This window comes from Rattus norvegicus, chromosome 5, assembly GCF_021556685.1.
Source record: "Rattus norvegicus strain SHRSP/BbbUtx chromosome 5, alternate assembly SHRSP_T2T, whole genome shotgun sequence".
Taxonomy (NCBI): Eukaryota; Metazoa; Chordata; class Mammalia; order Rodentia; family Muridae; genus Rattus; species Rattus norvegicus.
The window spans coordinates 51,219,607-51,246,617 of NC_141538.1; the positions used below are offsets into that span (position 1 = coordinate 51,219,607).

Below are 27,011 nucleotides of genomic sequence, written 5' to 3' on the forward strand. Positions count from 1 at the left end.
TCAACATTTGCTAAGTATCTCAAAACAAAAGGGAATGAGAGGCAAGAGCTTAAGATAAATGAAAACTAATCCAATTCACAAGCAAATGGAAATGCCATGGGCCCAGAGAACGTTTATGTGTGGGATTTTGTTTCAAGATCCCAAATTTAACAAGCTAAAATTAAGTGGCATAACAGTCAGCAGTTTGAGATGAAGAAATTCCTTTTAATGAGATATTTTCATTTTGTTTTTTTTTTTCAAAAGAACAAAATAAGAACAAAGCTCTCTAAACTTACTTCATCTCCAGAGAAGCAAGTAGTTCTTGTGCTATAAAGATAAGCTTTGCCATGGGGTGGAAGGGAACTGGAGTTGTTCCTCCTGCCACACTTCCCAGCCTTGCCCTGGACGTGTAGTCCAGCTGTGGTTTCTTGCTTGCAGGTGAAGGTTTACTGCTGAAGCTCTGCAAGCAGTTGGGTAGCCATGAGTTGGTTCTGGCACCTTCCTGGGTTTTCATCCCCCACCCCAGTGCCCAGAGTCTTTAAAAACAGTACACATTTATTATATTTAATAATATTAGCACCCAGTTACCTGTCACTAAAAGGCAGGTAAAGGATAAAGCAGAATTGAACTAGTATGTCAAGTTCACACTGAACCCAAATCAAATATTGACTCCAATACTCCCTGCCTGGCCTTAATCAGCTGCTTACTATGGTGGTTTGAATGGGAATGTCCCTAATACGTTCATATGTTTGAATGCTTAGCCTCCAGTTAGTGGAACTACTTGGGAAGGATTAGGAGGCATGGCTATTTTGGAGTAGATGTGGCCCTAGAAGTAGGTGAGTCAATGGGGGCAGGAGGAGGGAAGGTTTTAAAAATGCAAGCCAGGCCCAGCACATCTCCCTTCTGTCTCCAGATCAGAATGGAAATCTCTCAGATACTGTACCAATGCCATGCCTATCTGCTCCCTACCATGATGATCATGGACTAACCCTCTAAAACAAGTCCCCAATTCAATGTTTTCTTTTAAGAGTTGCCTTGGTCATGGTGTCTTTTCATAGCAATAGAATAGTGACTAAGATAGTCTCTCTCTCTTTACCAAATCCAGTCCTTTCCTACTCTCAGCCCTCTCCTCTCCTCTTAATCACCTTTTAGACTGAGCCAGCCTGTGACTTTCCTCTGCAATCTATATCAGGTGCTCTGGGGCTCCCCATACAGCTATTCACACTCTGGCACTTTCTGATGGTTCAGCCTAAAGATCTGTGTTTTACTCCCTCAGAGAGCAATATATCTACAGAGACAAAGCATCATGAAGGAACAAATAATTTATGTGTGTGGTCAGGACCATGGAACCAGAATGGTCTAAATGAAGCTAGGTGATGAGAGAAACAACTTTGGCAACCCATGGAGTGGCCAGAGGGAAAAAATTCCTGTTATTATAGGGAAAGCTTTAATGGGCAGCTCCTTGCTCATAAGTCACTGCAATACATATACAGACAACATAAAACTTAAAGGGTTCCTTAAGATGCTCCCATCTGGCTTTGGGTCCCTCACTTTTTTTTAATTAGATATTTTTTATTTACATTTCAAATGTTTTCCCCTTTCCTCCACCCAACCACCCACCCCTTCCCACCTCTCTGCTATGACATTTCCCTACACTGGGCAGTCCAACCTTGGCAGGACCAAGGGCTTCTCCTTCCTCTGGTGCCCAACAAGGCCATCCTCTGCTACATATGCAGCTGGGCCATGGGTCCGTCCATGTGTACTCTTTGGATCGTGGTTTAGTCCCTGGGAGTTCTGGTTGTTTGGTATCGGTGTTCCTATGGGGTTGTAAGCCACTTCAGCTCCTTCAATTCTTTCTCTAACTCTTCCATTGGGGACCCTGTTCTCAGTTCAGTGGTTGGCTGCAAGCATTCACCTCTGTATTTGTCATGCTGTGACAGAGCCTCTCAGCCTCCTGTCAGCATGCACTTCTTCGCATCAGCAATATTGTCTGGGTTTGGTGGCTGTATGTATATGGGCTGGATCCCCAGGTGGGGCAGGCTGTGAATGGCCATCCTTCAGTCTCTGCTCCAAATTTGTCTCCATATCTCCTCCTATGAATATTTTTGTTCCTCCTTCTAAGAAGGACTAAAGCATCCACACTTTAGTCATCTTTCTTCTTGAGCTTCATGTGGTCTGTGGATTTTAACATTGGGTAATTCGAGCTTTGGGGCTTATTATTGAGTGCATACCCTGTGTGGCTTTTGTGATTTGGTTACCTCACTTATATTTTCTAGTTCATTCCATTTGTCTATGAGTTTTATGAAGTCATTGCTTTTAATAGCTGAGTAGTTCTCCATTGTGCAGATGTACCACATTTTCTATATCCATTCTTCTGTTGAAGAACATCTGAGTTCTTTCCAGCTTCTATTATAAATAAGCCTGCTATGAACATAGTGGAGGATGTGTCCTTGTTATGTGTTGGAGCATCTTTTGGGTATATGCCCAAGAGAGGTATATCTGGGTCCTCAGGTATCTAACTTTCTGAGGAACCTCCAGACTGATTTCCATAGTGGTTGTACCAGCTTGTAATCCCACCAACAATGGAGGAGTGTTCCTCTTTCTTCACATCCTCACCAACATCTGTTGTCACCTGAGGTTTTTATCTTAACTATTCTGACTAGTGTGAGGTGGAATCTCAGGGTTGTTTTGATTTGCATTTCCCTGATGATTAAGGATGTTCTCAGCCATTTGATATTCCTTAGCTGAGAATTCTTTATTTAGCTCTATACCCTGTTTTTAATAGAGTTATTTGATTGTCTGGAGTCTAGGTTTGTGATATATATATATATATATATGTATATATATATATATATATATATATATATATATATATATATATATATTGGATATTAGCCCTCTATTGGATGTAGGATTGGTAAAGATCTTTTCCCAATCTGTTGGTTGCCATTTTGTCCTAATGATAGTGTCCTTTACCTTACAGAAGCTTTGCGATTTTATGAGGTCCCATTTGCCCCTCACCTTAATCCAGACTTACTAGGACCAAGCTAAAACTGAAGCTAGAAGCACAAAAAGAGCATGGGGAAAGATGGTAACTTGGTTTATTTTTTTAGTTTCTTGCATGTTAAACCAATTCTGAAGGTCTGACAGTAAAGGATGTCTGAAAGGATGGCTGGATGAAGGCCAGTGCATGATACAGCCAAGCTGCTTGGAAGAGGCTAGGCAGCTGGGTACTCTTTGCTTAACTTCTCTTTGCAGAAAATCTGACAGAGTATTCAAAAACTACCTTAAACTAGTATTAAGTAGTTCAAACTGTAAAGCTCAGTGGAAGAGAAAATGTTTTGTTTTTTTTAGAACTAGTTCCCCAAAGCTGAAGCCTTTTGAATCAGATCAGTAATTTAAAAAGAACCCTGTTAGCAATGAAATAACAAATTTTGGACCATACCAAACCACAGATATGATTGATGGTTAGATTATAATCCATGATGTCTATTGAATAGCCAATAGACTTTTCCTAGAAAGTATACTCTTAGGTTATCCAGAAAAGACTGTGATGGCAGGTTAAAAACATTTATAATTAAGTATATTTTACTAATAAAAATAAGATAGAAATAATTATAGAAACAGAATCAAAACCTTGTAAAAAATCAACGTTAAAACTGAGTCTAGAATTTAACCCCTATTTGTTACAGAGAAAAAGAGTAGGGCCTCGACTGTAGCACATGCAATTATAGGTGAAGTCACTCTAGTTTCCACCCAAAAGCATCAACCAACCCAGAGTAGAAAATGTTATAGCCTTTGTTGTATGTTGGAGCATCTTTTGGGTATATGCCCAGGAGAGGTATAGCTAGGTCCTCAGGTAGTGGAATGTCCAGTTTTCTGAGGAACCTCCAGACTGATTTCCAGAGCGGTCGTACCAGTTTGCAATCCCACCAACAATGGAGGAGTGTTCACATGCTCCACTATGTACATAGCAGCCTTATTTATAATAGCTAGAAGCTGGAAAGAACCCAGATGCCCTTCAACAGAGGAATGTATTCAAAAAGTGTGGCACATCTACACAATGGAGTACTATTCGGCTATCAAAAACAATGACTTCATGAATTTCATGGGCAAATGGAATGAACTAGAAAATATCATCCTGAGTGACGTAACCCAATCACAGAAAAACACACTTGTTATGCACTCATTGATAAGTGGATATTAGCCCAAAAGCTCGACTTACCCAAGATGCAATCCACAGACTACAGGAAGGTCAAAAAGAAGGATGACCAAAATGTGGATGTTCCCACTCCTTCTTAAAGGGGGGAAAATATCAATAGGAGGGGATATGGAAGTAAAGTTTAGAGCAGTGACTCAAGGAATGGCCATTCAGAGCCTGCCCCACATATGGCCCATATATATACAGCCACCAAAACTAGATAAGATTGATGAAGCTAAAAATGCATGCTGAAAAGGCCATATAGATTTCTCTTGAGATACACATCCAGAGCATGTCCAATACAGAGGTCAATGCTAGCAGCAAACCAGTGAACTGAGAACAGGACCTCCTTGGGGGGAATTAGAGGAAGGATTGAAAGAGTTGAAGGAGCTTGCAACCCCATAAGAACAATAATACCAACCAACCAGAGCTTCCAGGGACTAAACCACTACCAAAAGATTATACATGGACTGACCCAGGGCTCCAACTGCTTATGCAGCAGAGAATTTCCTTGTTGGGGCACCATTGGAAGGGGAATCCTGCCAAGGTCGGACCCCCAGTGCAGAGGAATATGGGGGGGGCAGTAAGGGGGATGGATGGGGGGAATACCCATATAGGGGAGGGAGAGGAGATGGGGGCTTATGGACAGGAAACCAAGAAAGGGAATAACATTTGAAATGTAAGTAAAGAAATATATGTGTGTGTGTGTGTGTATATATATATGTATATATATATATATATATATATATATATTTGATTAAGCCAGAAGGAGGAGGAGAAGGAGGAGGAGGAGGAGGAAGAGGAGGAGGAGGAAGAGGAGGAGGAGGAAGAGGAGGAGGAGGAAAGGAAGGAAGGAAGGGAGGGAGAGAGGGAGGGAGGGAGGGAGGAAGGGAGGGAGAGAGGGAGGGAGGGAGGGAGGGAGGGAGGGAGGGAGGGAGGGAGGGAGGGAGGGAGGGAGGAAGGAAGGAAGAAATGTAATAGCCATGTTTCCATTGACTCTTGGAAAGTATTTAACGTTTAAAATCAGATTATGTAGAATAGAAAGAAAATAGAAAGCTTCCAACCCTTCTCTACAGTCTGAACTTCACTATCCTCTGAGGTTAGAGCTTGGTCATTGGTGGTCATAAAAATGTTCAACATCTTTTTTCTGATTCCTCAATTGTAGACGTTAATTTTTGATTCAGCAATATGGAAGGTAAGAATATCACTTCATTTATATTTTCTTCCATCTCCCTTCTCATCATTATTATTGGCTATACTGCTTTAATTCCTCTCCTGGACATCATGGCTTCTAACAGTAACCCCCCATGCATGGTTCCATGAACACTTAATTGTATCATACATCCCATCATGTTATATGAAGAGATTGTGAATCATCCCTACCTCAAGACAGCTTTTACCTCAGCCACCACGTCCTAAGTTTGTAGTAGTCACACTCTTTCTGGGACCTGTAACTAATGTTCAGAGTGCTATCTACAGATTCATTGTAAAATGTATATACAGTGCCCACGACACTTAGGATATTATGAATAAGATCAAGTCAGGTCACCATACCCAAACTGAAGGATGACCTAGGGACGAGACCAGTGGAAGCAGGAAAATGTAAGAACCACCAGCTGACCTGGCTTCATCTACAGAAAGTAATAGCTTGATAGTCTGTGAGAATGCAGGCTTCCTGATGAGAGGCAACTTTTAGTTTTAGTACACTTGTTTATCTTCTGTCCTGCGTGTGTGGGGATTGAACAACTTGCAGTAGTTGGTCCTTTTTCCATGTGGGGACTCTAGGATCAATTTTAAGTCATCATGAGTGGCAGCAAATATGTTCGTTCATTCACAGAGCCGTTCCACTGGCCCAATAATTTTACCTTTTGAAAACTTGTTAGGACTGCAGATGGCTCTGTGGGTAACAACAGCACATGCTATGCAAATATGACCTGAGTTTGAACACCTACCTAGCATACTCCCATAAAATGCTGATTGTGGCCACGTGGGTTTATACCCAGAGCTGTGAGGACTGAAGACAGGGGGATCATTAGGGCTTGATGCTTGCTAGCCTACTTCCAGGTTCAGTGAGTCTCAAGAAACCAAGGCAAGAGTGATAGAACAGAATACCTGATATCTTCCTCTGACCTCTAATGTGCGCTCTTGGGTGTACTCTCTCATGTGCACATGAACACATAATACATGCACACACACATACACACACACAGAGAGAGAGAGAGAGAGAGAGAGAGAGAGAGAGAGAGAGAGAGAGAGAGAGAAATATACACATTTCATTCTGCAAAGACAAAATATTTGCATGTTCAACAAACATGGAGAACTCACTGCAGTCACTTAGCTCTAGATATTTGAGACAAGATCTTGGATTTTTGTCCTAATAAACAAATGTTTTTTAATAAAAGGAATCCAATTAAGAGAAGAAGCTCATTAAAAATAAGGTCATTATAGCTGCAAGTCCAAATTCTGCTGCTTTCCAGTGATAAAATTCATGAGCCTCAGTTTCCCTATCTACAGACTGCAGAAACCACCTGTCATAAGGCACACTGTGAACATCAAGTTAGGAAACAGGTGAAGATATATGATGAATTATAAAATGGATACAAACACAGCAAGGTTGTCCTCACCGAGATGCGTGGGTGCTGCTTGTGATTTAATGGAAATACAGTACGTTTGCCTGACGTCAAATCAAGACCACTTGGAGACAACTGAATCAAAATAGTGTGTGCACAAATTTGTGGGACACCCCTGAAAGGACACAAAAACTGCACAACCAGTCGAGAGGCTGCCGATGGGGGTAGCTTATTCAAAAGAGCAATAAATTTATTTAAGGCGCAGACTCAGTAAGGAGCTTTGCTCCTCCCTGTGACTTGTCAAGGACAGTAGTTACAAGACTACCAAATGTAGTGTTTCAATTAGTCAGATGAAACAGATTTTGACACTCTGTGTCATAGACCCATACCATATATTCAAGCCAATATAAGGAGTTGACTGGGTTCAAGTCCCTTCAAAGGGTGTTTTTGGGTTTTTTTTTTTGTTGTTGTTGTTTTGTTTTTGTTTTGTTTTTTTAATGTGTAGATGGTTGTGTTGTTTAAACAACCTTTAGTGCTACTTTTGGCTGACTTCCCAAAGTTTGTAAGAACCCATATCAGTTTAGCACACATAACACACAATCCTATGACATTCAATACAAAGCACAATAGGAAACAGGCAAAACAATAGAGCCTAGAAATGCAGAGGGGTAGGTAGGAATTATCCATAGCTCAGGTTACTGGGTATCCATCCCACTGAGAAGCCTCCATACAAAGCAAAGGAAACATCAAGATCGAATTCCTCTAACCCAGCCAGAAAAAAAAAATAAAAAAGTTTTGACTTAAAGGCTATGTCACTGTTAAGACCAGCTCCTTTAGTGTTTGCCTTTTCTTAAGGTTAATACACACAACCCTGGGGAAAGAAATCATTAAGCTGCTACTGGGATCTGCTGAGACCAAAATATGCCTGAGAAACATCTGCATACCAATAAGCCAGTTGCCATCCAGCACAGGACGATGGGACTCATTAGAACAGCAAACCTGCTGAACTCTGGCCATCTCTACTCATATTAAGAGGATGTCTCTTTTACCCTTTATGGCAACTGGATTTTTCCTCAGCTGTTGATGAGAAGAATCCCTGTCTTCATTGAGTGGATATTTCCCTCAAGTGTTGCTCTCCTTAATGGCAATTTTACCCTATTATGTGTATTTCCCAGGGAGCCCAAGAATGTTAATGAATGTCAAGCCCACATCTCTCGGTGGCTGGATTTCCAAATGTGGCTGGAGCGGTGGCCTGCTGCATGCACACACGCTAATCAGGCTCCATGCACAGGAGGCTGCTTGCAGAAACAGACAATTATTTTGCTCCGTGCAGGGCTGCTTGGGGAGGGAGAGTAACTGCAGAGAAGTAAATTCCCAGGGCTTAGGATGATTAGGGGCCCCCCAAAGAACACTTAAGTCTTTGAAATAAATACCCACCAAAAAAAAAGTTTCTGAAAAGCATGAAAAGCAAATCTTGGTCTTTGGGTACCTTCACCACTTATTTCAAAGCCTTTTCCATCAGAGGGTATAATATCTCTCTGACTGATTCAGGGAGAAGGGCTGAAGCCTGGGGAGGGCTCCCACGGTGAGCTCAGTAGTAGGTGTGTAGGCTTTCCTTTCAACTAGATGGAGAAGCTTGGAACAAGAGGCCACAGACAACGCAGCGCAGCAGACACCGAGACTGGGGAATATTAATATCTCACCCAAGGAGTAATCACTTCTTTGTTGTAGTGTGCCCAAAAAGAGAAGTCACGAATGAATTACTGATCATCGCAGGAGTGTTGAATTTACAAACTACCACTGGTACTCTCTGGTGGCTTCAGTTACACAGGTGGACAAATTTACGGGTCTTCAGGCACTGAGAAATTCTAACCCAACTAAGTTTGACAGACGTCGAGCAAAACAGCAAATGGCTATGCGTCTCACGCTCCCGCTCAGCCTTAAAGTGCTTGGGGGGGGGGGGGGGCGGGGACATGCCACTAGCTAGAAGGGAGCATGTAAGTGATCTGAAACTGCCTGTGTCACCATATATGACTTCAACAGAATGGAGCGACTGCTGCATCATCCCAACCTCCAGAAATTTCTAATGTTCTTTCATATTTCTGAAGCAAGTGCAAGACAAGGCAAGATTGGTAGGGTGCTTGCCCGGCCTTAGCATTTGGGAAGGCCTGAGCTCGTACTCAAACAAGAGAATCCCTGGAAAGAGAGGGATTTGGTCTGCCTGTGGTAAGTGTGGTGTCTGGAACAGTTAACTCAAGGTGCAGCAGATAATTAGCTGACTGGGCCTGGAGTTCCCAGTACAGCCCAGGAACAGAGCCAAGACCCAGCTCCACCATCACCACCCCAGCATGGTTCACGAGTTACTATTACACTGACAGTGACTGGGATCCCAGTCCGCTCTAGTCACAAGTACATTCTCAGGGGTTGCCCAGGGTCCAAAGAGGCTCTGTCTGGTTGGAGAAGGGGTCAGAGAGGGTCTTTTACAAAGATGGGTACTTGACACTGCCAGAGGCTAATTGTGAAACCTACTCTGTCTTGAAGGCTCCTGGCCACTTAGTAAACCGATGAAACCTGCAGAGGAATGTTAACACTGCCTGGGGATGAATGAACAGACGAAGTGACTGGGAAATAGTGCATTCCTGTAACCTGTCCTCTACTCTCCAGCCTAGAGGTGACTAGAAAAAGAAATAAGCTGAGGTGAGGATTTGTCCTCAAAGACACTGACACAAAAATCAATCTGTGTTTCCACATAGAAATGTATTGTTCAAATGCACAGCCTGGGGAAGAACCAAAACAGACTCAGATACGTGGGAAGGGATATAATGGCTGGAACAAGGTTCCATGCATCCTGCACAGGAGGGCGCTTGTATTTGAAGTTCAATCTTGAAAGAAGAGTGTTCCAGGTCACTGTGTGTGTTGCCTCATTTAACACCCACCGGAATTCTCAAAGACTCACTTCCTGTCTTGGGGTTGAGATTACAAGTCTCATGTCTTCACTCTGAAAATTAACTGATCTGTCTAGGACAACCCTATTTAGGGACAGTGATGGCATCAGAACTGGCCCCACCAAGGTCTGGCTTAGCCCCCATCTTCCAGTACATTAGCAATCCAGCAAAACCTCCAGGACTCCCATGGACAATGGGAGCTAATGAACTCATTAAATGCTGATCTCCTTGTAATTCTAATTTTTTTTCTTTTACTCAAAAACTAAAGTACTGTTTCTATTTTTATTGTTCTCGTGTATGTATTTTTTATGTGTATAAATAATTTGCCTTTATTTATGTCTCTGTATACCATGTGTTCTGTGTTCCTATGGAGACCAGAAGAAGACAGTGGAACTGCAGACAGTGGCGTGACCATGTGGAAGCTTCCAGTCCAACCCAGGTTGTCCGGAACTGTATCCAGTGCTCTTAACATCTAAGCCATCTCTCCAGACTGAAACCCAAATACTACCTTTAAAAGGGGGAAGGAAACCAAATTATATTTGACTTTTACCAAGGCGATTTAAGTTAAGTCTTCCCTGTACAAGGATCTGAAAATCTCAGCCGGTTCATGAGCGCTCACTCTATGGGACAAAAGGAAGATGCTGTGGGAAATCCCTACAATGGTAGCATTGCTGGATGCACTTGCTGACAGTTATTGTATGGTTTGTTGACTCTGCCTCGTCATTTGGCTGTCAATACTGCTTCCTCTGTCACACACAGACAATTTTCTCCTTTCTCTTTCTCTGATAGTAAAGCTACTCTATGCTCTTTTGTTGCTTGGTAAAGGAACTCAGCCACTCTGTAGTCTCTCTGAAACCTCCCTCATTAAGAGCCATAGGTGGTGTTGATGGGATTTCAGTGGGGGAAAGAAAGGTGTTCATATACTTCTTTGTTCAGGGTTAGGGTTCTGTGAAATTTGCCCACTTCTGTGTTAGCGGGCCCATGGTCGTGTTTACACAGGAAAGACTGTTTCTCAGCAGACTTCCGGGCATTCTGTCTCTTGTTCTCTACTCTGTTTATTCTTCCTTTATGTTACCTGAACCATAAATGTGGAAACTGTGATATGGATTTACCCATTGGGACTTGGCTCCCCATGGTCTGTTGATGTTTGCACCCCATGACCCCTTTTGCCTTTGTCCAAATCAGAGGGATCAGCTTTGAAAACTCTGTGTCCACACAATATAGCGAGACTCGGTGTGTTGTAGTTTTATATACTTGTATATACACATACACATGTACGTAACAACATTACAAAAGGCTGTCAACTTGAGAATAAGAAGCATGGGAGAAGTTTGAGGGCAGGTAGCTGGGAGAGGATGGAGAGAGCAGGGAGGTGGGAGAATTATATAAATCTATTTCTAATAAAACATTTTTAAAAAAAAAAGAAGGAAAAATTAGGTTCCAAGTCTTTTCTAGGCTTGGTTTTGGTTGTCCCAACACTGGGACTTTTACATTTCTTAGTCTGAAAGAGTAGGGACAATCAAAAAGAATGGTTGTTTTCTCTTTTGGACAGTAGTGAGCCGAACTCTTTGTATTAACTGGAGTCCTAACCCCAGTACCTTCCAGTGTGGCTGTAATTGAAGATAACACCTTAAATAGCCTAGTGATCAGGCCATATGAGCTTCAGCCCAACACATCTGGGGTTTATGAATGAGGAGCAAACGTGACACAGACAATTGCCGAGAGAAGACCGGATAAAGACACAGCCAGAGAGCAGCTATCTACGAGCCAAGGAGAGAGGACTCAGAAGAAAACAAGCCTGCCAATCGTGGTCTCAGCCTTGTAGGCTTTGGAATTATGAGCAAAAGGCTTCAGCAGACGAAGCTCCTCCATCAGTGGCACTCGACCGTGGCCATTCTAATGAACTGTTATAATCCTCAAAGAAAAGAGCCAAGTCTTTCCCCCCACACAAGCTGTAAAGAAGACTCTTAGAAAGTGGCTTAGCTTTTCTATGTCCCTACTCTTTCATCTGCAAAATAGGATAATAATAATTAATACTCTTCCCGAAGTGTTCTTATGAGAATTAGTCGAGATAATGACTATAAAGAACTACCCACTTAGCACACACTCAAGGACCGTCTGCTACAATTACAGTGCAGAAGAAAGACTGAGCCTTCACCTCTCTGTGACTTCTCAAGGCACCTACACTGCGCAAAGCCCCAGTAAATAAATGGCTAAACATTCCTACGATTAACAGTTTTAACAAAGGAGAAATGAAGACAGAATAGTCATGAGAGAAGAGTAAGTTCAGCGGGGCCCTGCAAAACAGATGCTTGGACTCAATGATCGGTGAGCTTTTAAAGTGAGTGCAAACCAAATCCAACCATAACATTAGTAACTTGTGTGCCATTATTTATCTGCTGATAACTACTTAAATATAACATAAAATGAAGCACACTTGAACTCAAAAACCATATAATTATCTATACAAATTATATATAGGTATGTTATCTATAATTATCTTCTATCAAATGCCACCATAAAAAACAAGGGACTGTACTTTATATAGCACTAATACATGTCATTTTCTTCCTCAGGAAAGTAAAATGTTTGTTTGTTTATTTGTTTGTTTGTTTCCTATGAGCATGTGTGTGTGTATCTGTGTGTGTGTCTGTGTGTGTGTGTGTGTGTGTGTGTGTGTGTGTGTGTGTGTGTGAGCACACACTAGGTGAGCCAATGTGACTGTTGCCTTCTTTCTCCGAAGTCTCGCTGTTAGAGGTAATGGTTGTAAGTAAAGTTAATTCTTAGAAAGAACAGTCTTACCTTATACATATTAATAAGTGCTTTCTTTGAGAAGGGATGACAGCCCTTGATACATTTTGACAAAAATGAAAGGGAGGGAAAAAAAAGCGTGGTGCTGCTATTAAGAACACCCTGAGGTGACAGAGAGCCACATCTCTGATACATCAGCTCCTGGTCTCAATGCACACACTTATTAAGTCACCTGTGCACCAAGAATTAGAATGAGTTCCTCCTTCAGACACACATTCTTAACAGCGGTCCCAGCAGACATCCTGGAACCAAAAACAGCCCTTCCGCGTGGGCTGGGGTGTAATTTTCTCACGGCCTCACAGTGCAGTTTGTACCGACAGCATCTCTCCACAGATTAGAGACAAGCAGCATGGAACCGATCGTTAAAATGCTCAGCAAGGCCAAAAGGGTGGAAAAATAACTCAGCTCCAAGCAAAATGCTCTACTTGACTCAGGGAAGGGCATGGGGCTGTGCCTTACTAATGATTGCCTCAAAGATTCCAAACTACGTGAACCAGATACGCAGGGACAAATGAGTGCCAACTCCAGATACCCACATTGATATGCCTGCTGCGAGAGCCTCACGGAGCTTTGCAAACACTGTCTCATTAGTCCCCTCCTACTCCATGACAGGAAGTCAGTGATGGCATCATTTGGCCACTGTACTTAAGCAAGAAGGAAGACCATAAAGAAATCCAGCTATATGCTGGAAAAGGTTACAAGAATGTAATGCCTCAACACAGACCAAAACCATCCACCACAGCAGGCTTGTAATTTAGAAGAAACACTTAAGAGAGTGGGCACACATTAGCCTAGAAGTACATTTCCTTCAGTTTGCTGTTGTTCCTCACTACATTTTCAAGATCCTTGGAACTGAAAGAAAGCAGCCCCCGTGGGGACTAGAGCTGACTGCGAGAACTCCAGACTGAAGGAGGCAGCCTGGGGAACTGCTTTGTCAGCTGCCGGAGCTCTGGGAGTCCCAGGGCTTCTGAGTATGGGAAGTAGAGATAGGGACTCAGCACCATTTAGAGACATCACCTGGCTCAAGGGGCCTTTTAAAAAACTCACTGTGCACCTAATAACTCCTGGGCTTTCTACAACAGAACGAGTCAATAACAGCAAAGTCCCCTGATCAGCTCCTGCTTCAGGACAAGCCATCAGAATCTGTGGCTTTCACCAACGATTGTCCTTGGCTCAGAACCATCTGCACATCACCCTCAGCTGCTGTTCAGAGGAAGGGCGGTGAGAAGTGACTGCTACAGGGCTCTGACTTACCCCACCCCACCCCCCAACCCCCAGACCTGTGTCATCCAAAAAAATCCTCAGGAGAGGTGTGTGTGTGTGTGTGTGTGTGTGTGTGTGTGTGTGTGTGTGTGTGTGTGTGTGTGTGCGCGTGCGCACGTATAATTTATTGCTGATCTATGTAGGAGGTTTTCGTACCATCGTTTGACCTCTATGGTCCTGGATGAATTGGAGACATTTGGTAACTTACAAAAATTGTTTAAAGCCATGAATTCTCCAAAACAACTCAAGAGATCTAGAAACTTCAGGCTGCGTTGCAGGAAATCTGATGACAGAGTCAGACCACTTCATCTCAACTCAGTTTCCCCTCACTTCTCTGCCTACACCAGGGATCCCAGAATAAGCCACTGGAGAACTAGAGTTTGTCCTAATAACTAGATAGCTTATGTTAAAAAAAGAAACCCAAAATCCTCTTTCAGAGATGCTGAAATACTTCTAATTAGATAAACATGCCCAGGCTGCACATACAAGTTAAAGACCAGGGTCCAAATCCACTGAGACAAGCTGCTGACTCACTAATGATACATAAGAGTTAAAATAGCAAAATGAGATGTGACCTGAAAGCAAGGACTAGCTCACCTATCTGTCCCACCACTGTAATACCATATCAAGGTTTGCATGTATCAAAAACAAACAAACAAAAAAACACCTAAGAATAAGAAAAGACCCCACCACCATGGAGATCACCCCACCCACCGTGGAGGTCAAGGTCGACATCACTGCAGAAGAGACTTTGTTTTCCTGATGTCGCTTTCCTTGACAGTTTCTGGGGCCAACATGAAATATGTCAAAGTCCTGGGCTTGAAGCTCTTGATATCTTTAGGTACCTCCCGTTACATTTCACGTAGACGGACCACTTTCCAGTTGCATTGTAAGTTAATAAATGAGCATTGACCTTGGCCATGAGAGAGAAACCTTTGGAAACAGTGAAAGCTGCCACAGAGAACAGTAAAAAGCCACAGCAAAGGGCGATCAGAACTCTGCACTCCCCACTCAGACTGCAACGTCTCTACCTCCCAGCCCCGTGCTTCGAAAAGCCTGTACAGACTGGGACCTCATCCCTTTGGCTTCTCCTTCATCTGAAAATCTTAACTGAAGTTCTGACAAGTCTTAAGTCACAGGACATAGCATAACACTTGCAGACGTTTTAAGTGTTACTCTTTCACACAGCCATGGAACCGCCATGACACAGGCCTAGCCCTGCTGGAGGCCCCATCTGTCATGGAGACCTACTTCCTTCCCACTCACTCCCACTGCAATGCTCACATTTTATTTCACTGTTGAACCAGGCCCTGTATGCCATTTAATTAAAGCCCGAGGCACCAAATAATCTATTTTAAAACTAATTCTATAACTAATTTACTTTAAGTAGGTATTGAAGAATTCAATCTTTACTCGTAGTAATTGCGACTTTTTAAGATAATGAACTGTAACACAAACTATATGGTAGCCAGAACTTATTACTTGATCCACGTAAGCACGGGTTCAGATTTATCTGCATCTGACGAAAACCACTGTTGGTCATTCTCTCCCAAGGCAAGAAAGAAGTGAAATAAGTCTGAGCCTGCAGATAGATTTCTAAGCTTTCCAGAACTGACTGAATCTAAGAATTAGTATAAGACTATGAGCAATTATTATCATTTATCATGTTCATTTTATAATAAGGGAGATGGTGTGAGATGATTAATTAGATAGATTTTATGCACTTCTAGGGAATAGAAAAGAGAAAGAGTTTCAAACTATGTTACAACTTCTGAGCAAAAGCATCCTAGGACTATCCTTAAGTGAAGTAACGGTTCTCGGATCCAGGGCATTGGAATGTCACCTTTGTCACAGAATCAATGCTCTGTGTCATGGGCCAGGCCGGTAGCACAATGCTCAGTACTGAAAACACACTTACTCCTTCCATTCTGATGACCCTGTCTTACCAAATCCCATCGCTATTCACACAGTCCACATAGACCAGGGACTGTTTACTCCTGTGAGTGGATGGCTGAGCAGGGACTTCCGCTGATTCCAAATGTCCAGCATCTTGAGAAAGTATTTTATTGAGACCTGTAAAACTCAACCTGCAGTGTCTACTGAGTGCAATTTGTTTCACCTCAAATGAAGCTGAAAAGTCCTAAGTCCAACTAATTATCGCTCATCCCTACCCCCACACTGGGCTGGGAATAGTGCTCCGTGAAAGAGTGCTTACCTAGCACGTGTGAGGCCCTAAGAGCAATGCATAGCACCAAACACAGAAAAAGGTAAAGAAGGAGCTACCTGTGTGTACTGAATGAGTCATAAATATCCAGAGATTTCCTCAATTTAAAAATGACATCTGATGAGTTATGATTTTTAAAACTGCCAGTGCTTTTAAGTATAATTCATATATTCTGTAGCTACTATACTTTTTCCTGCTCCCTACCATCAAACTTCTCTCTGCTACAATTTTGAAACCACCAAGAACAGAAAAAAAAAAATCTCAGTCAAAATCTAGAGGGAAGCACGATCTCCAGAAGCATGATCTCCAGATCCAGGCCCATCCCACTTCTCCAGCAGCACCCTATGGAGAGTCAAATACACATGAAGAAAGGCTGGCAAATTGGTTCACTCAGAGGCCACTAGTCTCACCCTTCACACTAAAAGACAGTGCGCTGGAGGTTAAGAACACAACCACTGCCCTCGTTTTCTTTCTGGTGCTGTGGTAAACAGGGTAGTCAAGAGGCAACTTGGGAGGGAAGGGCTTATTTTGATTCACAGCTTACAGTCTGACTGTTCTGTTGCGGCGAAGAGACACGCGACCACTGCAACTCTTGTAGAAGACAGCATTTAACTGGGGACGTGCTTACAGTTTCAGAAGTTAGACTCCTCTCACTGTGGTGGGAAACACAGCTGCATGCAGGCAGACATGGTGCCGGAAAAGTAGTTGAGAGATTCTAGGAAGAGAAAGAAACTCTGGGGTGAGCTTTTGAAACCTCCAGCCAGCAGACACACTTCCTCCAACAAGGCCATGCCTACTCACCCTATAACCCTTTCAAACAGTTCCACTCCCCTAGTCGGGGTATTCTTATTCAAACCACCATATCCTCAAAGGAAGATGAAGGCAGGGACCTTGAGACAGATACTAAAACAGATACCAGAAGATGCTTACTGACTCGCTTCTAGGTTCACGGTCAGCTGCCTTCCTTATACAACGCTGGACCACATGGACAGGGTTTGCATTGGTATGGTGGGCTAGGCTCTCCTCTATCAATCAGCAGTTAAGAGTGTGCCCTACAAACATACTAAAGAACAATCCAATAGAGGCAGTTCCTCAACTGAAGCTTACCTTTCTCCCAGGGAAAGTTATTGTCAGGTTGACAAGGGACACTAATACCCACCAATGGCTTGGTCCATGAGAGTACCTCTAGGAATAAAACCAGGACAGGGAAGGAAGGCACACTATATGCTGATGGCTCTGGTTCCTTTAAAAGAAAACTTGAAAAGACTAATTCGTTTTTCCCAGATATGCAAATGAAGATCGTCCTGGGAAGGGCTGAAGCTGATAAGAAATAGAACAGCCTCTCCCAACTAGTAAGGAAAATAATGAGCTCTATAAAATATTCCAAATTACAGGAAAAGATTGGATCCGAGCAAGGGAGCAAAGGTTACTCTGACGATGGGGAAGGGTGTTTACATGCTGAGGGAGAATGAAATATTTACATCTTTTCTAGCTAAATGAAACCACTTCAAGGTTACTCATGGGATCTCAAAAAAAAAAAAAATCAATATTATATTGTTGCAACATTCTGCCTTCCCTGCAGGGTCAGCAAAACTGCCTTTGAGGCTGTAGGTACTTTCCAAGCCTGGAATGAAACCTAGGAGAAACCCAGTCTCAGTAAGTGAGAGCTGTTTCATCAACAACAGGCATAACACTCTGCTTCTCTCTTCTTTAGCTTGAATGCAGCGATTAAGGTGGTAAATGGATTCCTCACTCCATGTCACCTCAGACACTGCACCTCCTTTCTCAAACACAGACCTGGCTTCTAGAACATCCTTCCAGGGCATGACTGTCCTTTTCTTTTCTAATTTTAACAAAGCAACTTTGATGCCATCGTTTTGTGTAGAACTTTTTTATGGCCACATTCAAGTAGTATGACTAAAGACTCTTGCTTTGATTACAGAGCTTCTAGAGCAAAAGTTTAAAATTAGCTACTTCACCATCACGAGGGAAACATAAATTCTGGCCTCTGTATTTTACTTGGTCTCTTGAAGAATGGGTTCTTTAAAGTTCTTTTTAAAGGCATAGTGTTCTCATGATTCCAAGGCACTCTAACTTTTCCCCGTGGCCAGTAGGACAAGTGAACCACAATTGTCTAAATAGTCGAGATCTAAAGGAAAGAAAATCCACAGCCTACCTGACCAGGCCTGTCAGGAAAGAGTGGCCCATAAGCCTATTGTTTTACAAGTTTGATAAGTGTGACATATGCATGAGACCCACTCCATCTCCAGAAGCCCATACAGATTTTTCACTCAAAATATTTTCCTTTCAGCTTTCATGAATAGTCATTAATTTTCTTTTTATTTTTAACATATTATAATGTATTTGGTGGTACTTTACTAAAGAGCATGATTTATTTCACAGGTAGGGAAACGTACCTTCATTAAATGTATTCATGGATTTATTTTCTTCTTATAAGCAACTACATATTTTCCCTCTACAGAAAATACATAACTCAATCTCATCACATAGAAAACCTCCCCCTTACTCAACACACATCTCCAGGCTGACTAGTGGATGCCAGAATTTCTCAGACACATAAATCTGTGGGACTCAAATGTCTGACTTATTTGAAATGGGGTCTGTTTAGTCTACCAATTAAAATTGCCCTTGATGCTGTAAGGCAGATTTCCTACATCATGATGTAGTTGAAGACTGTGAACCCATGTTTCCCTTGGTCTTGCTTGACAGCGAAAGTGGAAATATGTCATAACATGCTCATAATATAATAAGATTTTTCTTTCGTTAAACACCACCTAATGAGTTACAGACACAGGAGCCTCTCATCCAAAACAAAGCAGAAAGCTTGACCATCTTTGTCTCTGCCAATTGTGTTGAGCTAAACGCTCCGAAACACATTTAAATCAGAATTAGAGTCACAATCTCAAAATACAGAATAATAATTATGGAGTATAAGCTGATTACTTTTTTCTTCCATCAAGTTGCCTGTTTAGATAGCTTCTTTGATTCCGTTCTCCAGTCTTAGGGGAGGGATGTTTATCATTTGGTTTCCAAGGGTCTCAAGCCAGGCGAGAGATGACACAGGGTCTGGGAGACAGGTGAGCATTGCCACCTGAGTTAGAAAAAAAGTTTGGTGTCAAAACCAAACTATTTTTGCTCTAAGGAATCATATGGGCAAAACTGGGACAGATCAGTAAAAGGCCTCCAGAGGACACATGTTTGAGTGTCACAAGCCCTAAGAGTACACGGTAGTCATCTACAAACTGCGCACCCTTCCCTAGAGACAGCATCACCCTGTCCTAGGCTAGGAAGCAAAGCCTGCTCTGGGTCTTCCCTTCACGTATGCTAAATGGCCGCACGTGAGCACTGTGCCCAGCGCTGCCCACAGTAGATCTCGCTTCCTGTGCGCTAGGCTTGTCTTGGTCTCTGTCTTATGCAACCCGAGCAGAGGCACCTCCTGCTCACACCTCCCTTATCCCTAAAGGAAAGGTCTAAAGCCCACAAGTCTTTCCTAGTGGAAGAGTGCTTGTCCTCTGAAAGTCGTCCACCGAGACACTGGGTATCTAGACCCCATCCTTCAGTGCTGTCACTTAAGGCTATGCCAAATTTCATGTGTATCCGATGTCCCAAAGAATGCCATGCATTTTTCTTGCATTCACTCCATTCTAGGGGCAGGTATGGTAAAAAGGGTGAGAGAGGGAACTCAGCCTCTGCAGCCGTTTCCGTGTGTTCATGAGCACACGTGTATATGTCCGTGGTTTATGTGTAGGGTATATGTGTCATCTGCGTGAGGGTGAGCAGAGTATCGTTGAGGATCTCTCTGCGTTATTCCCTCAGATCCTGGTCTCTCACTCAGTCTGGGGTTATACAGGAGGCAGGCAGGTTCCAGCAACCTTCTGTCCTGCCTCAGCACCTTCGGTCACGCCTGGTTTTTATAGAGGTGCCGGGGTATTGAACTCATGTCCTCGTGTTCATGCAGGAAGCTCTATCACCCCTTGAGTCATCAGCCCAGCACCATGCACCCCTGTATTTTCTCAACACAGGTTCTCCCCACTTCTTTCGCTCCTTCCCCAGCGTCTCTTCTGTGTGTCTGGCATTTCATCAGCATTTTAATGTATTCTGTGACCCATTTACCTCTATGGCCAAAATGCAAAAGCTTCATTGAGAGACTATCTTAATGAAAGCAGAAAATCTGGCTGAGAGATGCTTGCATAGAAAGTAAAAAGCGACACCTTTGACTTTATCTCCAAAGTCCTGGTCTTCTGAGACTAGAGCTTACTCATGAGCACAGGTACTTAATTACTGAGACAGACAACATCCCCACAACCAAACATACTGTGCAATCCATTTGTCTTCCGGCTAGCTGTCTCTGCGTTGAATTATTTAGTTTCCATCATTTTTGATTTCGTAAAGGTTAGATGTTAGATGCTGATAGCAATATTAGAGGGGATGAAGAAATCAATCTTTTAGTCATCGAGAAGCTGAATGAGAAACACGGTTTGTCAAAGGTGGCCTAGTGAGGTGTTGAATTTCCTCCAACCCTCAGAGGGTTCAATTCAAAAAATTATAAGTTTATCTTAGTATTTACCCAGGGAAGCTGACTCTGAGAATTTTCTAGAATCTTAATACATAGGGAACAGCAATGGCCATATCGTTTGTCTGTTTGTGGCCATTCATGCACTTCTTCATTTACTTGTTCCCTCAGCAAACATCCACTCAACAGCTGCGTGGGCCTGAAAGGCCTACAGAGGGAAAGATGGCTCCAGTTGTGGCTTCAAGATCAAACAGGCACTTGCCAGGTACCACGAGGATACAGGGAAGGATTCCAGGCAGAGAGAGAAGCATCTGCAAAGGGACAAGGCACAGCAGGGAACGCTGAGAAAATTCCAAGTATATAGGATTGATGGGCCATCGAGTGCCAGGTTAGAGACCAGAGGGAGATGTGCCTGGAAATGACAGCAGGAGCCAGGCAGTGAAGAGCAGTTTGTGCCACACAAAGAAATTAGTGAGATCACTGTGGCCTCAGTGGGATAGGGTTTGAGGCAGCGAGAAGTGTTTACAGGCTGTCGATGGCAGCAACAGGAGCAATGGTGGAAATCTGACTTTCTGGAACATTCCAGCAAATGGAATAAGTGCTGACTCTTCGCTTAGCACTGCAAGATCATCATCAGTTCAGGCTCGGTAGGTCTTGGGCCCTCCTGTGTGGGCTCCGACCACTATACACAGCTTTTAAGTGTGAGGGCCACGTGTGGCAGGGGCTTCCTCTTAAGAACATATCATTAACCTGAGATCTATACACGGCAGCCACAGGAGTCAACTGACAGACTTCTGGGATGAGTCATGCAGATTTTCTACATTGACAAAATAGATAGTAAGTACCTTTCAAATCCTAACCCTGGGATAATTCCAGCAATGCCTGCTTACCTTTCTCGGTGGGCAGCAGTGAGTTCTCTAACAAAGTAACCAATCACAGGGCATGAAAAGTTGCTCACTGCTCTTTGTTGTGGGTTTCTAGTTGGGGGGGGGGTAGGGGGTGCTTCTTGCTATCCTTCTGAAAACATTTCATTATACTACTGCCTTATCTATGGCTTCTGACAAGTATCAATGTCCTTGTGTTGATACTAGTGATAGGAGAAGCCCTCTCCCCCGCCATGTGTGTGTGTGCACGTGTGTGTCTATGTGTGTGTGTCCGTATGTCCAATCCATGATATAACAGGAAAATATACAATATAACAGGAAAATATACAATGTAAAACCTGAGCTATTTGTGTTGTGGTAAAGAAGAGCTATGTGCAGATGCTAAGAAGCCAAGTATGACCGTCAGGACCCTCAGTGGTTCAGTAGAAAATGATTCTGCCATCAATGCCAATCCCTGTTGTGACTGTGTAGTAGCAAGAGATCCTACATAAGCCTTTCCAGAAAATTCTATCTGGCCACCAACTAAGAATCTACTCTCTGCATTTCTTCTCCCACCACGTTACCACCGAAAATGCTAAGCCAATCTGTGTCCTCTTGCGTGCACCCGGGTGATACACCCTCCCTCTTCTCCATCAGTAAAATGCAGGAAGAAGTATAGAAAAGTAGCCATTGCTCCCAGCATCCCCACTGCACAGGAAACCTCATTGCAAGCTAAGAATCTCTGCATCCATTGTCAGCTAAGCAGATGGTTTGCCACCAGGAACAGGCACAAGAGAATGTCTGATTAATCTCCAAGTTCTCAGGATGTCCTGGAAACATTGCAGTAGTTTAAAGGTGGAAGTAAAAGAAGAATGGTGTTGGGACAGTGACCCAAACACTAGCTATGTGACAAACTGTTAAACTCTCCGTGCAAAACAGCTACAGCTTTGGACAATTTCTTTCAGCTCGGCTGAAGAGTGCTGAAGGACCAGCAGGAAGGCTTAATCAGGGGTGCTCACTCTAGAGATGCAGTCCACAGCGACGTCTTTCTCCTTCATGCATGTATCAGTGTGGTGGAGAAGCAGATTTTCCTGTGGGCGGAAACCATATGCTTTTGTGTAACAGCAGAAATAAAATTCCACTCCTTTGTCACAGCCTGCTCTTCCCAGCTCCCTTTTCAGAAAAGTCTGTTTTCAGAAAAGGTCTCAGGGAGATGCTGACTATAGACCTTTCACTTCCAGGATGGCATCCAAGAACATGGTTGTAGGGAGGGCGGCGGAAGAATATCTCAGCTCGGTTTGATGGATCTGTAGAGTGGTTATTTAAATGGGCTGTTGTTCAAGGCTTGTCTGGGATGTCTATAAAACATGACACAATTCACTATCTCCCCTGAATTCCCACCTCCTATTTTTGGTCAGTTATGAGGATACAAGCATTTTTTTTTAAAGTAAAATAAATCACACAGAAAAAAAAGCTTTTATGAGACCTGTCTATAAACTGAGAGTAAGTAAGAGAGTGAGGTAGGAAAGACTGTCTGCCTGACAAGCAGTCATTACTTGGAGAACATTCGTGTCACCAGACACACGCTGATAGCTGCGGAACACTGCTCTCGATACTTGGCTTTTCCTGAAAGAAGTATGCTAATTACCTCAGTGGGAAAAAAATTACTTCAAATCGTTGGCTCAAAATTCAATCCTCTCCAACTTCATTTTTACTTCAGATTAATTTGCCAGAGGACGAGTTCCTTAACAAGCTACCCTCCCACATGTAAGGAATTGGGTACTGGCAGGCAGCTCTTTCGTCAGACCTAAGTACTTCCGCTTCGAGGAGTGACTCCTTCCGGCTACACAGATAGAGCAGCAGAACTCCACTGCCACGGATTCCGGCTGAGGCCAACATTTTATCTAAATGTTCTTCCAACAAAGCCTCATCCTACCAGTGCCACGCGGGAAGCTGTTGTCCTCACACAGACCTCCACAGCTGCATCTGTGTGGCAGTTTTCAGGTGTGGGGCTTCTGAACCTTAATTTGGACCTACACATCACCAATTCCCTGAAGGCAAAGATTTTCCAAGTCTGGTCTCAGTAGAAAGAAAATATTTTTGGCCTTATTCACTTTAAGATCCACAATTTTTATGACTAATTTTTAGCTGTTCCAACACTACATGCTGATTTCTCAGCATTCTTGTAATTCAGGCAAAATATCTTTCCCTCAAATTAAGAAGTTAGTGGAATGGGTTTTATTCCTGCTTCTTCCCGAAATTCTACTTTTTAAATAACCTGAAATTTTCAGAACACCGGTATCCTGGAACAGCGTCCCACCACCGACAGATTGTCTTAATAGCTTCAGATCACCTTGAAAAGGCATCCGATAGAAGAAATTTGTAGGCAGAAGATTTTATTTTGGCTCACTGTTCAGAAGATACGGCACAGGGAAAGAATGGTGACTATAGCTCCATCCATGACACTGGGACCTGGTAAGTCATTATAGCTCCTTGAAACAAAAAACCAGAGAGAGCTTAGGCCATAAACAAAGTGGAATTGAACCCTCCAGGTTAAGCCCTCCTCCAACAGCCTTTACTGTGCCTGTCCTGTCTTACTTACTTTTCTATGGCTGTGAAAAGATGCCATGACCAAGACAATTTATAGAAGAAGAGTTCATTGAGCTTACAGTTTCAGAGGGTAAGTCCTTGACCATCATGATGGGGAGTACGGCAGCAGGCAGGCAGGCAGGCAGGCAGGTAAGGTGCTGGAGTAGTAGCTAAGGACGTACATGTTAAGACAATAACTACAAAGCAGAGAGAGGGATAGAGACACAATTCATGGTATGGGCTTTGAAATCTTACAGCCCATTCCCAGTGCCAACCTCTTCTACAAAGGCCACACATAATTATCCCCAAGGAGTTCTACCAACGGGGGATGAAACATTTAAATATGAGACCATGGTTTCCCTTCTTACCCAAACTTCCACAAGTTTGTTTCTTGTTCCACAAGAACTTTCTAAAAGTTCCATACCTTTCTCAAAACTGCAGCACCAACTCAGGAGCAAATGTTTTTTCCATTGACTTCACAAAAGGAATTGGGCATGTAAGAACCAGTACAGTTTTTCATGGCATGTACACATGCTATTGGTAGGGCTGAGAATGCATCCAGCAGTGGTAGAGCATTTGCTCAGCACACAGATGAAGCCTGTGGGATCTCCAGTACTCAGATTGAAAAGTACAAAATAAATGTATATAAGTATCCTTACTGGAGCAGGCCACGAATGCTAAAGCATGGTGGGTCAACAGAATAAGGTGTGACTAACAGAAGAAATTCTGCGGTTTCTTCCCCTCCCCCTTGGATCTCACATGATCTTCCTTGACAGTCCTGAAACAAAACCACTTAATAATGTGTGACCTTAAGTTAACAAACCTTTTGAATGAAAGATTTTTTTTTGCAATGTTCTTAACCATTCAGGATCCTAGGATTACTTTGAGAATCAGGTGAAAGTTAAAAGATCTTTTCTACAATTTTAAATCATTCTATAGAATATTGGGATATAGGTCCCCAATCAGAATCCTACCTGTGTGGTTAAGAAATGCAGCCACAGTGCTTGTGTTTCATCAGATGTTTTCTCCTAGTACGTAACTGGGAGAAGTTGAGGGACAGAGAAGATGGATGGCAGAGAGGCAGGGTGCTGGGCAAGTAAGGTTCAGGAACACCCAGTGCAGTAATAAGAAAGGACAGGAGAAAAATGAATCAGCCCCATACGACTTCCAGAACCAAGTCGGCACACACAGAATGTGCTTCTCAAGAAGCTCCATTGTCTGGATTCTTATCTCATTTTACACTTAGAAAAGTTTTCTATCTGCCACACTGCCAGTCTTTGCTGTATCAGCATGTTCTAGTCCCTGGTTCTTCAGTCTCATGCAGTCGGGACACGATCACGTGATCAAGGTAGCCATGGCTGGACTAGGTGTCAGGAAGTCATTGCTATTGGCAACAGCCTGTGCATCTCAGCAAGGACCACTCTACTGAAGTGGAGCCCAGTGAACAGCTCCTTGGCTTTCGTTTTCCTGGGGCGTTGTTGACACTGGCAGGGTGGTAGATGGTGGCAGCGTGATGCTTACTTTGTTAGGAGGAGCCTTTGCGGCACAACAAACAGCATGCCTTCACGATTTTTGATGACATACTGAAAGACTCACAATGTCTGGTGTTCCTTTTTCCACACATTTTTTTCAAGACTCACAAAAATTAATTAACCAGAAAGATGTTTGAAAGTTCAGAAAGCTTGACATTCTAGAAAGACATGCCCAGATGCTGGCATCAGGGCATTAGCCCTGATCTTGAAATGCAGGTCATTTCTGTTCCCATATTGTCTAAAGGAACCAGAGGCTTCTGTTTCTTCCTTTAAAGATGTGGACTTTTGAAAAGAATTTTTACAAGTTCAAAGAATCGTGCACTGCAACTCTGCTGCCCTGTGATATGATCCGCCTTCCCTGGCCAGTGGCAGCTGAGGGCCTTTCAAGACAGAATGGATTTGATTTTACATGCAGAACGAATGAACAAAAAAAATACAAAGCGGCTGGAAGCAGCTGCATCAAGACCTGTGCCTGGGAGCTGGGCGAAGCGGGTGAATGCAGGTGCCACAAAGAGAAATTCTATAGAGGAGCCTCTGTCCCAAAATCCTAACCCGTGTTGGTTGGGTATATGAGCTGTAGGAATAAATCCAGCAGGCCATGAAATGAAGAGAAAACAAGCAAAACGAGGAACCGTTTCTGTGAACTGGCGAGCCCCATCTGGCTTAGATCGCCACTGGGAAACGGAGATAGTCAAAAGGAATGGATATGTTGGGAGAAAAAGCGATCAAGACACAGATGTCACAGAGGTGTCACATCTATTTAGACAGACTGTAATCTTTTTCCCCCTCCTAAAAAAAAAAGGAAAAGAAAAGAAAAAACACTGATAGAGTGGATGGTTTGATATCCACTCTGAAACTATCAATTTAACAGTCACTGAAGCACGGAGTAACGAGATGTCTGTTTTCCAGCCTTCAGGCTTGCTCAATGTTCCACCCATGAAAGAACTGGAAATTGTAGAGAGGAAGGGATGGATAGAAGTTTCTAGGAGGGATACAAAAAAAAGTGCATCAAATTGATCTTTGCAATGAAGGAAAGCCTAAGAAAGGGGATAAAATGTCCACAGTCCTCTGCGCCATAATTAAAGGAGACGCCAATCAAGAATACGTTTGGAGGAATGGAGCTTGTGTTTCTTCCTCTTTGAGCTAAAATTGCTGTGGTTCATGTATAACTATAGTTCCTGGGTTTTATGTCAGATTGACAATGATAAAATGCTCCCCAATCTGTCATTCAGACCAGAAAGCCATCAACAGTTAGGACAAATCAGGCTAAAGAGCCCCTGGAAATGCAAGAGTGGGCCTGGCTGTTTGCAAGCAAGCAAGCAAGCCATGGACATCACTTGGCTAGCAGCAAATAGGGCCAAAGTTGCCATCTTCCTCTGCAGACACTGCCCCATGACAAGCTTCTTGTGTTATAGTGCACACAGTAGGATGCCTGTAGAATAAAAAGCAAGGAAACAAATCAAGACTTCAGATAAATCTCCTGTGCCCACTGATCATAAA

General features: G+C 43.1%; 2 long non-coding RNA genes across 4 annotated transcripts in view; one reads left to right on the plus strand and one right to left on the minus strand.

Moving 5' to 3' along the window:
* Positions 1-23,203, minus strand: part of LOC103692326 (uncharacterized) — a 59,848-nt gene extending 36,645 nt beyond the window's left edge. The window contains exons 1-2 of one of the 2 annotated variants that reach the window (XR_015620179.1): positions 23,039-23,196; positions 22,410-22,481 (exon numbers count right to left, since the gene is read on the minus strand). This is a non-coding gene — a long non-coding RNA (uncharacterized LOC103692326). Of the gene's footprint in view, positions 1-22,409; positions 22,482-23,038 lie in introns of both variants that reach the window. The other variant, XR_015620178.1, reaches the window with a different exon arrangement.
* An 18-nt stretch (positions 23,204-23,221) lies between these two features.
* The window catches only part of LOC120102848 (uncharacterized), a 28,391-nt gene continuing 24,601 nt past the window's right edge, over positions 23,222-27,011 (plus strand). The window contains exon 1 of one of the 2 annotated variants that reach the window (XR_015620180.1): positions 23,222-23,865. This is a non-coding gene — a long non-coding RNA (uncharacterized LOC120102848). The remainder of the gene's footprint in view (positions 23,866-27,011) is intronic. The other variant, XR_015620181.1, reaches the window with a different exon arrangement.